Source organism: Hyperolius riggenbachi, chromosome 4 (assembly GCF_040937935.1).
Source record: "Hyperolius riggenbachi isolate aHypRig1 chromosome 4, aHypRig1.pri, whole genome shotgun sequence".
NCBI classification, from domain to species: domain Eukaryota; kingdom Metazoa; phylum Chordata; class Amphibia; order Anura; family Hyperoliidae; genus Hyperolius; species Hyperolius riggenbachi.
In genome coordinates, this window is record NC_090649.1 from 232,527,467 (window position 1) to 232,542,347 (window position 14,881).

Genomic DNA, 14,881 nt, shown 5'->3' on the forward strand with positions numbered 1-14,881 from the left:
ATGGCTGAAAACTGAGAAATAATGAATTTTTCCATTTTTTTCTTATTCTTCCTGTTAAAATGCATTTACAGTAAAGTGGCTCTTAGCAAAATGTACCCCCAAAGAAAGCCTAATTGGTGGCGGAAAAAACAAGATATAGATCAGTTCATTGTGATAAGTAGTGATAAAGTTATAGGCTAATGAATGGGAGGTGAACATTTCTCACGTGAAAACGACGGAACACGAATGGGTTAAAAACCATTTAAAAAGAGGAGGTAGTAGTGGACTTTCCTCCTCCAAGTAGAACAAAAAACTGTTGATTAATGGTCTACAATAAATTTTATTCAATCACTCCGCAGTGCAATGCGTTTTGTGGGTTTGATCCCGCTTCATCAGGCAATAACTAGCACAGGTGTGTATGAAAGCTAAGCACCTGTAAAATGCAGTGCACTGAGGTGTGACTGAATAAAATTTATTGTTGACTATTAAAGGGCAACTGAGGTTACATGTGACATGCTGAGATAGACATGTACGTACAGTGTCAAGCACACAAATAACTAGGCTGTGTTCCCTTTTTTTTTCTTTGCCTGAAAGAGTTAAACATCAGGTATGCAATTGTCAGTTTCTGTCCAGACCATAGCATAACCCTCACTGATAAGTAATTACAGCCATAAAACACTTTCCTGCCATTAAATGGCTTCCTGGAGCAGGAAATAGATAAAAAGGGTCAATAATTCATAGATCTGAGCTCTGGCATACTTCAATGAAGGTGTCATTGAGCAGAGACAACAACAGTAAATACTTAAAAACTGGATTCAAATATAACATAAAACTGGGAAATCTAAAAAAAAAAGTCATTTTTAGGAGAAGGAGGATAGATACAACAGTTTTTCTCATCAGTTTATTTTCACCTCGGATGTCCTTTGAACAAAAGTTTTTTGTCTCGGAAGTAAGTCCACCACTACTCTCCTCTTTTTAAATGGTTTTTAATGAATCTTATCCTGTTTTGGCGCCCTGTTATAAACCTCAGTATATTGCAAAGTCCACCCTTGGTGGAGGGGTGCTACCCTCTCTTTCTGATCTACAGAGAGTGACTTCTTATCCTGTGTGGGGTCAGGTCTAATCTCCCCACCTGCCTTTACACTGGTTGCCTACTTGCCTATGTGGTAACCCTGATTTTTGAGTATATATACAGTATATATATATTGGGATGCTGGAGGTAATTCTTCTATCACTCCATGCAACTATAGTAGCCATTCGGCTCTATTGCTTACTCTAAAACAGGTAACAAGCTGGTAGATCCAAAACAATATCTTTATTGGTTCCATATAAAAGCATAGGGCCAACATTTCGGAGCCGTGTAGGCCCATTTATCAAGGCAAGATTTACAGAAAAAAAAAGATAAGAAAAATAAACTCAACAAACATATAACCATATGTACTAACCTCAACCCAATAAGTACATATGGATCGCTACACCTTACTTAGTTCACTTTCCTCAAAGCATACAACCACGCTTTTTACAGCATATCAAAAATGTTGAGAGTTTTTAAAGAAAAATCATAGTGGGGGAGTTATGAAGCTGCAGGAGAGAAAGAAGGGCCCTTATTCAATTCACTTTTTCTCCTATGTATTCATTTAGGAGATGTTTCATCTTCTTTTCTTAAATAATGTTTCAGCACTCTGCAATTGAAAAAGTAGCAAAAAGTAGGTGAAAAAGTTCTTCCAGAATTACCTTGAGTATTTTCTTGCTTACTGATGGCTTAACAGGCGTTTCATTGATAACATATGAAAAGAAAAACTTTGATAAGCAAGAATAAGTGAATTGAATAAGGGCCAAGAACACCAATTGGAACAAGGGGAGATAGGTATGGTTACAGGTAAGCTTCAATTGCATACTCTGAGGGGTGGGGGTCACATAGGCATATCACCTGCAGATAAAGGTTACATATTTCATATCTGTTTGTCACTGAGTAGGATTAAGAGGAATTCTTAATAATCATACAGTATATGATATTAGGTACAATGTCTGCAAGGAGTAGCACCAACTCCACTTGTCCTTTTTGTTTGGCAATCACATAAAATGTGGGCATTAAAAAAGGGCACCCAGAAAAGCTGTTAGTAGAATATTGGTAAATTTACAGAGATTCTACTCTTACAGTGCAAATGATGATAGTAAACTATTGGTAACAAATACATATATTTTAACCTTATATTTTTTTAACCTTAACTACCCCCACCCCACAGCTAACCTTAATCCCCCCTCCCCCATGGGCACCTATGGTGTCACCCAAACTTTCGTCGAACATAGACGTCCAAATTTCCTGTTTCCGATAAATGGCTTTTGACCAGGCGATCTTTCAGGGATTTGGCCCACCTAAAGAACAAAAATGATTTATTGAGAATGTGTTTTATTTTTTACTTTCTCCTCTCTATTTAACAAATACTAATGCTTTGAAAAAAAATCATGACAATACATAAGAAATTGACTTTTTTGGGTTTCATTAGTATTTTTATGTTAATGTATTAGGGCCTGTACACACTGCTGCGCTTGAGCTGCATTTTTAAATTGCAAAGCCTTCATGAAAATAGAAAAATCACATCGTACCAGTGTGTACAGGTCTTCACGATTTTCATGATTTTTCAAAAGATCTTGTGATTAAAAATGCAAGTGCAGCAGTGTGTCCAGGCCCTTAGTTGGTATTTTGGTGAAGGTGCCACTTTTTAAAAGTCCATCATGTAGGTTTTTGTGTGCACCTCAAATACCTTTATTGCAGAAGTTTCTCTGAATCCTTAGGTATTCAGTGTCAGCTACCCTCAGATTTTACATCTCTGGGATTTGCATTAGAAGAATGTAAAACATGCTTTCTCCCTGAAAATAGATGTCAAGAGGGTTCTTTTGGGAGATTTTTGACACGAAAAAAGCTATTAAAAGTTATTTCCTTCATGAAAAGAAGTTCTTTGGGGATTTTTTGGGATCTGCAAGTTAAGAAATTGAATACTGTAAGGGTCATTATTAAATGTGAGATAGGGTGTTATTTTTTGTTTAACAATGAAACATTCAATTGGAACTTGACTTGTACATGTAAAAATGGAAGCTGTCATTCACATACCTGTGACAGCAAAAAAGTTACCCAGATATATCAACAAATCCTCCCTACTAAACATAGGTACATATAACACCAGCCCTACTGGTCTCTTTCTGTTTTCCAGTACATCAGGGGCTTGATTCACAAAGCCGTGCTAACTGTTTAGCACAGGCGTGCTAAACAATTAGCATGCGAAGTGCCGCTGGCAGACTTTTGCGCGCAAAGTACATCGATCGCGGACATTTGTTTCTTCTTCAGGCATTATACAGAACTGGATCAGAATGGTTCTGATCCAGTTCTGTATAATGCCTGAATAAGAAACTTAACATTTCGAAATCTTGCAATGAACCATGTACAGGTAGTCATTAAAGGTATTACCCAAATCAGCATTTGTTAGTTTGATGTCGGCATTTCTGCTGCTTCTGTCTAGAAACTGTTTTACAGTCAGAAGTCCCCTTATCACATGGAATGTTTGAAAGATGTATCATCACATCAAGTGCCACTAAGAGGGTATGGGGAAAGCACACAAAATTAATTCAACATTTTTACAGAGTGTCTAGAGTAGAGATGGCCTGAACGGTTTGCCCGGTGGGTAGTTCACACGGATATAAGCTGTTTTTTGAAAAAAGTCCGCCTTCACATTTTTCCCATAGACTTTAATGGCAGGCGAACGGTCGCCGACTAGCGGGTAATAGCAAAGCCCCTGCTAGAAACACCAAATTTGCAGGGTATATGGAGGAGGGACAGTGACTATAAGAGGAAAAAAACACATTTTCAAAAACACCTTATAGTTTTTGAAAAAATCAATTTTAAAGTTCAAAGGAAAAAAGTATACGGTACATTTTAATGCGGTAAATGACAGATAATGTAGGAAACCAAACGGTAGTGTAAATTTATTTATATTAAAAGAAAGAGCAATGAATTTCCTGACTGGGTTTCCAGAGGGTCCGTATTATTTTTTACTTTTTTTTTGTTTATGTTCAGATTGTGGGAAATAGTCAGAATATGGAGCCCCGGCCGCTTGGGGCTTTGCACCCTGAGCTATACCAGCCCGCAAAGTGTTCCCACGCCAATATCCTCTAATGTTGCGATCTTCACTACAACTTGATTGAAGCTCACAGACACAGCTCTAGCTACACTAAGTATAGCAGAGCTGCATCTATCTCCGTCTCCCTCCACAGATTTCCTTCTCCTCCCCGCACACTGCACCTATTGTCCCCACCTTCCCTGGCACCCTGGAGCTCCTTGATAGGTGCTATAGGTGCTCAAAGGTGCCAGGGAAGGTGGGGGCAATAGGCGCAGTGTGTGGGGAGGAGAGCGAAAAGCGGTGAAGGGAGAGGGAGATAGACGCAGCTCTGCTATACTTTGTATAGCAGAGCTAAAGCATCTTTGAATTGTGGCTCCAAGTCTCCCCATTGGTCTGTTAATATACCAATGGGGAGCCTTGAAAGGAAATTCAAAGATGCTTTAGCTCTAGTTATACTTAGTATAGCTAGAGCTGTGTCTGTGTGCGGCGGGGGAGCGGCGGTGTTTGGCGCTGGTGCGGCGGAGAGCTTCAATCAAGTTGTAATGAAGATCGCAACATTAGAGGATATTGGTGTGGGAACATTTTCTTAAAGGTACAGGTAAATATTTCTGAAGATCTCAAGATAGAGGATACTGTTGTAGGACATTACAGAGGATATTGGCGTGGGACCTTTTCTGAGGATATTGGTGTGGGAACATTTTTTTAAAGGTACAGGTAAGTATTTCTGATTAATTAAGAATATTCAAGATTTTCGTGGAAATGGGTAAGGGGTACTTTGTACCCCTATACTAATTTCTCCTGGAAGGGTGGCGGGCATCTGGGGTCCCCTTCTTAAAGGGGACTCCCAGATGCCACCATGAACTCCCCCCAGGGAGTCATCGCCGCCACCTCCTCCTGGGGCACCGGAGGTGGGGAAGCGGGGGAAGGGGAAGGTTTGGCCGCCCTCTCCCCTAGAGCCTCCTATACCATGGGCAATTTGGGCTGGTATAGTTCAGGGTGCGAAGCCCCATGCAGGCGGGGCTCCACATTCTGGAAATCCTAGCCTGCATGGGGACAAGGGGCTCAAAACTCTCGGAAGGGGGACCCCACATCTTTTTTTTTTTTATATTTCCCACAATCTGAACATAAAAAAAGTAAAAAAAAATAGGCAAAGATGCCAGGGATCTTTATACAGCCATACTGCGGCTGTATAGCGATCCCTGGCCAAAGCGTTCCGGCTCCAGAGGGGTTTCCAGAGGGTCCGTACGTACTGCGTATGGACCCCCTGGAAACCCTGTCAGGAAATTCATTGCTCTTTCTTTTGATATATGTAAATTTACACTACCGCTTGGTATGCTACATTATCTGTCATTTACCGCATTAAAATGTATACTTTTTCCTTTAAAACTTTAAAATCGATGTTCTCAAAAACTATGAGGTGTTTTTGAAAATGTGTTTTCTCCTCTTGTAGTCACTGTCCCCCTCCACATACCCTGCAAATTGGTGTTTCTAGCATGTAAGGGGGCTTTGCTATTGACCGCTAAAGTCGGCGGCCATTCGCCTACCATTAAAGTCTATGGCGGTCAGCCCAATCCGCCTATTGGGGGACTGTTGCGAAAGTTGGCCTCCGTGGTCCGCGAACCCAAAATCTGATCTAAAGTCGGCGGCCGTTCGCGTGCCATTAAAGTCTATGTGAAAAATGCGAATGCAGACTTTAAAAAAAAAAAATATGCGTCCCACCCCGGACGCTGATATCCGCGTGAACTACCTGCCAGGCGAACTGTTTGGGCCATCTCTACTCTAGACACTCTGTAAAAATATTGAATAATTTTGTGTGTTTTCCCCATACTCTCTTAGTGGCACTTGATGTGATGATACATCTTTCAAACATTCCATGTGATGAGGGGCCTTCTGACTGTAAAACAGTTTCTTGATAGAAATGCCAACAAATGCTGATTTGGGTAACACCTTTAATGACTACCTGTACATGGTTCATTGCAGGCTTTCGAAATGGTAAGTTTCCTATTCAGGCATTATACAGAACTGAATCAGAACCATTCTGATCCAGATCTGTATAATGCCTGAAGAAGAAACCTAACATTTCGAACGCTTGCAATTAATCATGTACAGGTAGTCATTAAAGGTATTACCCATGGGGGGCAAGGGGCTAAAAAGGCTCGGAAGGGGGACCCCATGTAGTATATATTTCCCACAATTTGAACATAAAGAAAAAATTAAAAAGAATAGGAAAAGATGCCAGGGATCATTATACAGTCATACTGCGGCTGTATAGCAATCCCTGGCCAAAGTGTTGCGGCTCCAAGGGGGTTTCCAGGGGACCCCATAAAAACCCCATCAGGAAAATCATTGCTCTTTCTTTTGATATATGTAAATTTACACTACCGTTAGGTTTGCTACATTATCTGTCATTTACCGCATTAAAATGTATACTTTTTTCCTTTGAAACTCTTAAATCGATTTTCTCAAAAACTATAACTTCTTTTTGAAAAAAAAAAAAAAAGGGTTGGTCGCCCCTCTCCCCCGGAGCCCCCCCCCCCCCCATACCATGGACCATGCGGGTTAAAAACGCTCGGAAGGGGGGACCCCAAGTCGTTTTTTTCACATTTCCCACAATCTGAAAGACAAACACTTATATCGCGCTTTTCTCCTGGTGGACTCAAAGCGCCAGAGCTGCAGCCACTAGGACGCGCTCTATGGGCAGTAGCAGTGTTAGGGAGACTTGCCTAAGGTTTCCTACTGAATAGGTGCTGGCTTACTGAACAGGCAGAGTCAAGATTCAAACCCAGGTCTCCTGTGTCAGAGGCAGAGCCCTTAACCATTACACTATCCAGCCACTGTCATCTGAACATAACCAAACAAAAAAAAAAGTAAAAATAATACGGACCCCCTGGAAACCCTGTCAGGAAATTCATTGCTCTTTCTTTTGATACATGTAAATTTACACTACCGTTAGGTTTGCTACATTATCTGTCATTTACCACATTACAATGTATACTTTTTTCCTTTGAAACTTTAAAATCGATTTTCTCAAAAACTATAAGGTGTTTTTGCAAATTTGGTGTTTCTATCACATAAGGGCGCTTTGCTATTGACCGCTAAAGTTGCCAGCCGTTCGCCTGCCATTAAAGTCTATGGCGGTCAGCTCAGTCCGCCTGTTTACGGACTTTTGTGAAAGTTGGCATTCGCGGTCCGCGAACCCAAAATCTGAGGTTCGAGCCATATTCATTTTACTGAGCTGAAGTGATACACCAGTGATACTGCTGGCACATTCATCAACTCAATTGTGCTTAATTCCAAAATAGCCATAGTGCACAAATAACTTGTGTCAGAAGGTGGAGCCTTCTACTATCTGTCCTATTTTTTATTTGTACACTCCATGTGAGTTTGCCCTCAAGCAGCATTTTGCTATCACCATCATTTGCTGGGAGCATGTCATGAGAAGGGAGATCGCTTGCAGCGATGTACTCTTTTTCACATTAGTTTACAAGATCTCACTGTTATTGCTTTGTGACTTTTTAACTTCTTTTAGCTTTCTAGAAACTTTTTTTTAAAACTGGATACATAAAGCTTGACATTTGATTGCTCTTTCTTTTATGTTCCTGTCTAAACTTGTACAGCATGAGATCTGTTAGCAGCACATTTTTCCCATAAAAACTCTTGGACATTTCTTTGCATCATGAACTTTACGCATGTCTTATTCTCTTGGACAATATAGGCTCCGTACTTCAACTTTTCTGTTTTCCAACCTGCCCCATTTCCCAAACAGAAACCAACTAATAAAGATCATGTTTCAGTTTTAAGCTGATGAAAATCCTGATTGATTATTGTGGTTGACAATACTGTACATCACTGTTCCTTATGTTATATTAATAAACAAGTCTATAAGTCTTCATCTAGTTTTATAAACATAAATTCTCTGCAAGTTTTCTTATTTCTATACTCCCTGCTGCTCAAATCCTATTAGACTGAATGCAAAATTAATATTTCTGGGGATGCATTAGTGAACACACATAAGTTTTGTGCAATTATTGTTACTGAAACAGCATGCTTATGCACGTGATTTCTAGCTGGTTAAACCTATCCCTGTTGATACAGTTCCATGAATTAAGAAGTACACACAAAACTGTTAAATTAGTGATTTTCATACCATGCAACTTGTAGAATCACTTTTGGGAAAAAATTGAGATCCTTCATTTTTTTAAATATTTTAATAAGCATCAAATGCCACCTCAAAAACTCTCAGCCTTGCTGCTTATGTTTTAAAGACAAAGCCATGCCTGTAACCATAACAAGAGAATGTATATGATGTAGGAAATGTCGTTAATGACTGTAGTCACATTTATTTTGCCTACTTTAACATATGCTTGTCGAATAGGAAGGGCGTATGAAAAAAAAAAACCAAAAACTTTGTGCAAAGTTTTTCTTATGAGGAATGAATTGTCATGGGAGAAAATATGCTTAGAAGCTTTCTTAGGGCACATTTTCCACTACATGCGAATGAGGACCATTTTTAGCACACAATTTCGGAAATGGAAATGCAGCCTATTGAAATCAATAGGCTGCATTTAAATTGCATGTGGGCAAAAAAATTCTGCATGCTGCAGTTTACTGCACAATACATTTGAATCCCCATAGCCATGCATGGCACATCTATGCCGGAAACGGACATGGCACCCCAGTGGAAATGTAGCCTTAAGTCCTTTTTGCATAGGGATATATACATTCTCTTGCCTATGCTGATACCACCCTGCACACACGCAAGCATTAGAAAGGGGACATTTTTCCAGGCTGGCACACCATTCAGTACTAATCACCTCATTGCCAGCTAAGCCATGGCAATTAAATACTCTGTTTTTTTTCTTGAAGGTCAAATTATTTATTTATTGTTAACCTGTCAAAAATTGTCTCAATTCGTCATTGTTAACTGTGAAAACGTCCAGACTTTGGGATGCTCACATTTATATATGAGCAATTGCAATACTGGGAATCCAGGTGCCAACCTGTATTCTAATGGCAGCAGGCATTTGCATACATTTTAGCTAACCATGAGGGTTTAATGTCAATGAGTGGTCTTGTGGGTAGGGAAGGTCACTCATTCACATTTAAAAATCCCTTTTTAGCTAAATTGTACACTGAGACCTACTAGAAGAAACAAGGTGGCCACTAGGTCAATGACAAATAACCCAGCTCTAGGAGTGAGCTTTCAGATGTAAACAAAACCACAGGCTGGCTGTAGTCTAGCAATTTGGTCACTGATCAGAGGCTTTGTTTAACTCTGACGGTCTAGTCCTAATAAATAAAAAGGTACAAAAAGCACTAATATGGCACCAGCAGGCACATCAGCCACGTGAGGTGGACTGTTGTGATCAACTCATTTGAAGAGCTCCGTCAAGGTTATAAAGTTGCTCAGGGGCTGGGTTTCATGGTCGATAGATCACAATTCCCTGGAAAATTCGAGCCAGCATGGGGGACAAGGGTTTATTAGGGCTTAAATCCCACACCTCTTTTTCAAGTATAGACTGTCATTTTAAATTTCAACAGATCTACCAAATGAAAAAACAAATCTAATGCAGAATATTTAGTCTTCCAAAACTGCCTATCTAGCCTTATGTTCGGATGGACAGCACTTTATATTTTTAGCAGTCTGATCCATTTCAAAATATTTTTAGCAGATGGGTTACTAAACCCTCACTGCCCTTACTTCCTAAGCATTTTTGTTGCTTTCCTTCTATCCTATATTTTAGATAAAATAATTATTAAGGATTAAAAGCAATCCTGGGGTAGCTATACACCATATAATCTTGACTGTAGAGAAATGGCTTAAGCAGTAGTTTACCCAATCCTGATTAGATGTCTGAGTAGAAAAAGTAGTAGTGCTGTCTAAAGAAAATTCACCTCTTTTGCAAAACTGACCTTACTTGGCAAACATTTTTTTTAGATATTAAACACCTTTAAATACAGTAACCTAAATGTCTTTGATATTTACCTTACTGCAATAGTCTTATTATTATTAATGATTGATAAAGCACCAAAAATATTCTGTGGTGCTGTACAAAGTAAGAAAAACAAACATGTGGTACATAATAATACAATGGTACTGTATAATACACCAAATATGGACACTGGTACAAAATTGAGAAATGGTAATTACAGTGACAAATGTAAATTTATGGATACAATTTATAACAGATTGCAAGATACAGAATGAATATCAATTTCCAATCATAAAAGGGTGAGAATGCCCTGCCCTTGTGAGCTTACAATCTAAAGGAATGGGGGGGTCAAGAGCTGGGGTAATATACAATATTCATACAGGCAGTGTGTTTTTAGGTTATCGAGTGAGGAGTATACATTCATCAGAGTTAAACGGGGAATGGCCTATGTTAGATTGTATGCTTGTAGAAAAATAAAGTGAGTTTTGGGGGAACATTTAAAGATTTCAAAGTTTGGTGAGGGACAAAGTGTTGTGGAAGGGCATTTTAGAGGAGGGGTGAAGCCTGCAAGAAGTCTTGTATATGTGAATGCGAGGACGACAAAAAAAGGTTATGTGCAGATCTGAGATTATGGTTGGGTTGGTATCTGGAAAGTGAGAAATTATATAGGGGAGAGAGATCATGGATATCCTTGTAGGTTAGGTTTAAGAGTTTGAAATGGATCCTCTCGCTAATTAGCAGCCAATGAAGAGCTTGACAGAGAGGAGCAGCAGAGGAAGAGTGACAGGAAAGATGAATGAGACGAGCAGCCGAGATCAGTACAGACTGGAGTAAAGCAGATATGTTTTTGAGTTGGAGCTGACAAGAGCTGGTTAGGGAGTAAATGTGGGGAATAAATGAGAGGGAGGAGTCAAATATGACCCCTAGGCAACTTGCTTTGTGAACTGAAGTTATAGGGGTGTTATCAATATTTATTGTTATATCAGGTAGAGAGGTGGACAGAGATGGTAATGATTAGTTCAGTTTCACTCATATCAAGTATTAAGAAGCAAGAGAGGTCATGAAAGAGGATGCAGCAGACTAGCAGTCAGGAATATGTGTGTGGGGCGAGTTAAGGTCTAAGACCGAGATACACAGTAATGTATCATCAGCATATAAGTGGTATTGAAAACCAAATGAGTTGATTAAGTTGCCAAGGCTGTGCATGTAATCAGTAGAAGTATTTACAACCATATTGCACACCAACATGGCTTATCTTTAATACAATCAACATCTATGGAAGTCAGGTCACATGCAGCTAAGACACAATCAGTAACTTAAACCTCGCCAATTTTTAATTCTTTCTCAGTCATCAAGATTCTGTATCCATGTATGTGATATGTCCTTATGGATACGCTACATTTATCCAAGAGGCTAAATGTATGGGGTCCACATATATACCATGAGCTCTCTACAATGTACAAATGTGATTCTTGCTGTATTAGCCATGACAGCATGTCAGGAGGACCACAAGAAAGCCAGAGCTCATTAATTCAGCACTTAAAACATCAATTATACACATGGAGTGACTGGTGACTAGGGAGGGATTAGTCAAAACACAAATGCCCTATGAAATGCCCATCAGGCCAAAATGCATCCATCCATTCAAGGTTAATGAGGCTATGAAAAGAATTACATCAATTACTTGGTAGGCTTTTTGGCACCTGTGTCAGTGAGCATTTATCTTGTTTGATGAGTTATTCTTTTGCCACCTGTATCACACTATGGATTTCTGATACAGCTGTTACAAGTGTGTGTAATCTGTAAAACATGCATTACTGGAGATGGTGGCTTGAATAAAAAGCCAAATAGGTACATCTGGTTACAATACTGTTTATGTCTTTATTAATAGTTCTATTTATAGTGTTAATTTGTTATCAAGTACTCCTCATGAACACCCTAACTGGAAAGTGCTTCAACATTTTTAACGTCTATATTTCAGCAGCAAAACTCTCTTGAAAAATTAGTTTTGATTATTAACTGACATAGAATCATCTCTTTTGTAAACGTAAAGGGACACTCAAGCCAGGAAAAAAATGAGTTTAATACGCGTTGCCACATTACGAACGCATAGATATGCGGCAACGCGTATTTTTGTACGTGTTGTGGCCCGCAATAGCGCTAATTACAGTCGGGAATGCGAAAAAAGCTACGCGTGGCCAGTCCTGATGGGCCTGTCGGCAAAAACAAAACTAGCTGGCAGCGGGGGACCAGAGGATTAGTGAGTGGCTGCGAGGGCACAAGACTGCTGCAGGGTGCTGGTAGAAGCCCCAGGTGAGTAAAACTCATTTTTTTTTCTGGCTTAAAGAGAACCCGCGGTGGCCTTGTATTACGTAAGTGGGGCACAGAGGCTGGTTGGTCACACTAACACCAGCCTCTGTTGCCCCATCGTGTGTCTCAAAGACCCCCCTGCTCGCCGCTATACCACCGCAGTGCTGGCAACACGCAGCGTGTCGCCAGCACAATGTTTACTCTAGTGCTGTCTGTCAGCGCCGCTCCGCCGCCTCCTCCGCATCGCCGCTACCCGCCCTCGTCCCTTCCCTCCTGCTGATTGGAGGGAAGGGACGAGGGCGGGTAGCGGCGATGCGGAGGAGGCGTGGGAGCGGCGCTGACAGACAGCGCTAGAGTAAACATTGTGCTGGCGACGCGCTGCGTGTCGCCAGCACTGCGGGGAGTATAGCGGCGAGCAGGAGGGTCTTTGAGACACACGATGGAGCAACAGAGGCTGGTGTTAGTGTGCCCAACCAGCCTCTGTGCCCCACTAACGTAATACAAGGCCACCTCGGGTTCTCTTTAAGGTTCACTTTAAAACTGGCGTTGAGGGCACAAAGCACATTAGACCTTGTTTTGTGATACTAAGGATGATGTTATAAATGTAGAACTCCCTAAACACATTGCATAGGCTGTAGCTTATACAACTGGAGAGAGAAGGCACTACCATGAGAGAGAAGGCACTTTCATCATGTGCCCTGCTAACTCCTGATAACTGAATTCGGCACAAGGTGGACAAACAGGTGTACCACCATCTGTCTAATGACTGCAACTGTCTTAAAGGCAGCTATCACATTGACAATGGCAATTTGCTGAACAATTTGAAGACATTCATTAACAGAAAGAAAAATCTGAAATGCCTTGCTTTCACCTTATTATGTATGTATGTATGTTAAGTCCAGCACCTGTCAGTAGAGTTGGTAAAAAGGGTTTAACTCCCCTTTGCCACGTGTATGGAATCTAGCACTATAACTAGCTATGCTTTCACTGCAGAAGAAGACCGCTGGGGTCATATGCAATTCACTTTTTCACCTGAATTTTCTCCTGGGAGATAATTTTCCATCTTTCATTAAAAACAACTTTTCACCACTTTTCAACTAAAAATGTACCAAAAAGTAAGTGAAAAAGTACTATCAACATTATTTTGAGTATTTGCTTGCTTTCCCATAGCTTAACTACTTACTGCACCTGGTGCAGTATAATCACGGCCTGGGAAAACTTCACTTGAAGTCCCAGGGCCGTGAATAAACATCTTTAGTGGCACACGCTCCTGTCACCACCCGTTACCGGGGAGATGAATGATTCCCGGAGTTCCCATTCATTAATCTTAGTCCCCATGGCAATGAACGCCAGCATCTATTAGATGCTTGCGTCATTGTACCATTCTGAAGTTAAAGTGCCACACATTACTTCCGATTCACATACTTATGTACGTGAATCGGAAATAATGAGTGAGGACATCTTGTGGCCAAATAGAAAAATGACATCTAAACACATTTTATTGAATAAAAATACCAACACTTACATCTAAAATTAACTCTTTCCCTCCCACACTTCCCCATAGTACCCAAACATTTTTTTTTGTATAAAAAAAATACATAAAACAATACATAAATAGTTGACTGGCACTGAACTTTTTTAATAGGTATATGAAAAGGGTATATTAATGTTATTTTTTAATTGCAGGCTTATAATTAGTGATGGATGCAAAACTGAAAAAGGCACCTTTATTTCCAAATAAAATATTACACATTAAATACACATTGTACTAGGGAAAAATGTTAAATGTTGCAATAATCGGGACAAATTGGCAAATAAAATGTGTGCCTTTTATCCACAGTAGAACGTTTTATTTTAACACTATAATGGCAGAAAACTGATAAATAATTATTTTTTTCCATTTTTTTCCTATTATTCCAATTAAAATGCTTTTAGAATAAAATAATTCTTAGCATTATGTACCTCGCAAAGAAAGCCTTTTGGTGAAAGAATGGGAGGAGCACTGACAGGTGAAAATTGCTCTGGTCCTAAAGGGGTAAAAAAACCCTCAGTGGTCAAATGATTAAAAGGCATTTTATTTACGAGTTTACAATTACAAATATCACCTAGGAGAAAACTCAGGAGAAAAGGTGAATTGCATATGGGCCCTGGTGCCCATTATTATTAAGTGCAGCCAAGAATTTGGGGTGTATGCACTGAACTGCATAATGCAGAATATCATGCATAATGTCTTATGCACAATGAATAGAGCAGAATGCAATATACATATCATACAGGGGTGTCCAAACTTTTTAAGCCAAGTGTCATATTGCTGGTCTTGAGATTGCTAGGGAGCCAAACTAGCAAAATTAAATACAATTTTTCGTGAGTGCCATTAGGTTCATAGGCCTGTGGCATTTTGTCAAATAAAAGATTTCCACGGGAAATAACATGGGAAGTTAGAAAAGTGGCAGCTGCTAATCAGTGGTTGTTACTGCTGCTGACACAGTGGCAGCTGCTAATCAGTGGCTGTTACTGCTTTTGGCTAATGCATGCGGCACTGCA